This window comes from Tupaia chinensis, unplaced genomic scaffold (assembly GCF_000334495.1).
Source record: "Tupaia chinensis unplaced genomic scaffold, TupChi_1.0 Scaffold139925_1, whole genome shotgun sequence".
Taxonomy (NCBI): Eukaryota; Metazoa; Chordata; class Mammalia; order Scandentia; family Tupaiidae; genus Tupaia; species Tupaia belangeri.
The window spans coordinates 1-1,415 of record NW_006199804.1 but is presented as its reverse complement, the minus strand read 5'-3'; the positions used below and the strand labels follow the sequence as shown (position 1 = coordinate 1,415).

At 39.4% G+C, this 1,415-nt stretch overlaps 1 pseudogene; it reads left to right on the top strand.

Annotated features, from left to right (window-relative positions):
• The first annotated feature begins 3 nt into the window (after positions 1–3).
• Positions 4–1,033, top strand: LOC102473773 (CDK2-associated and cullin domain-containing protein 1-like; annotated as a pseudogene).
• The last annotated feature ends 382 nt before the right edge of the window (positions 1,034–1,415 follow it).

Below are 1,415 nucleotides of genomic sequence, written 5' to 3'. Positions count from 1 at the left end.
ACCATCAACATCAACACTTCCACATCTAAATATTTTATGTTTAATTTTTTTGGAAAGACTTTTTACTATGGAGGATGTGTACTCACTAGAGAGACAAAAAGTGAGAAACCACCTTTCAAGGGAGATGGCTACACCTCAATTTCTTCTCCTCTATTCTCTCACACACACACACACACACACACACACACACACACACACACAAGCAAATGGCAGGAGTTTGAAGCCTCCTGGTCTGGGACTTGAACTGCATTTGGCCCTGTGGTAGTCTAGAGACAATACCATTATGCCATCTGCTGGTAGCACCCTCCTACAAGTACTCAAAGAATGTTATGACTATTGAAGATTATAAGAGCACATATTGGGGCCCAGCAAGTGGCATAGTGTTTAAAGCACTGGTCAACCACAGTTTGAGTCTCAGACCTGGTGGCTTGAAACTCATGTTGAGCATGCATGGGTGTGTACCTAAAACCCCAAGAGGAGAATGAAGAAAAAGGGACTGTGGCATAGTCATTGCTCCTGGGTGGTGATTTTTCCGTTTCTGTGTTTCTCTGTCCCTCTGGTGACCTCATGCACCTTATAGCAAAATCTCTATCTCTCAAAAAAATTTAAACAGCACATGTTGCACAAAATTGGATAGTGTCGTAGATGAACTTTTAACACAGAGTCCTGATGACTATATCTCTATATCCTATGAACAGATATAGAGGTGTGTGCACAAGTGTGTAAACCAGCAGCACTGGAAGAGATACATAGTGATCTGATTTAAAAGACTGACTAATCTCTTAGAGTCCCAAAAGAGTTGAACACCAGACTGCCAATCTCTATATTCAAAGATTTAATATAGCTCTTTGACAATAAATGGGAGCATCACAGAGCACTGAGCCTCTTTTTATATACATGAATAAGTTTTACGTTGAAACCAACCTAACAAAGATGTAGAACGTGACCTTTCAAAGCTGTTAATAGAACATGTTGCAGAAAACCACATTTACAGCCTAATGTCTTTACTTTTAGACATTCAGTCAACACCACTGTAATTAACTGAATACAAAATTTACTACTGGATTGTCATTTTTTAAATGTATCATTTCCTCTTAAAACTGCACAACACTTAATCATCAGTGAATCATCTTGCAACTATACAACTCTTTCTTTTTTTCTAAAGATTTTTGAGATAGGTTGTGTGTATTTGTCAAAGATTATGAGAGAGAAAGTGAGAATCCCCCCCCCCCCAGGGGGTATGGTCAATTCACAATCCCTTCTCCATCATTCTGTTCCTGGAATTTTGGACACACATCCCTGGCATGATTTTTAAGCAGCTAGATCCTGGGTTTGAATTGTGGCTGATCATGTGGAAGCCCAGCATCTTAACCACTTTGATGCCTGCTGGTCCAACTATATGACTTTTTTTTTTT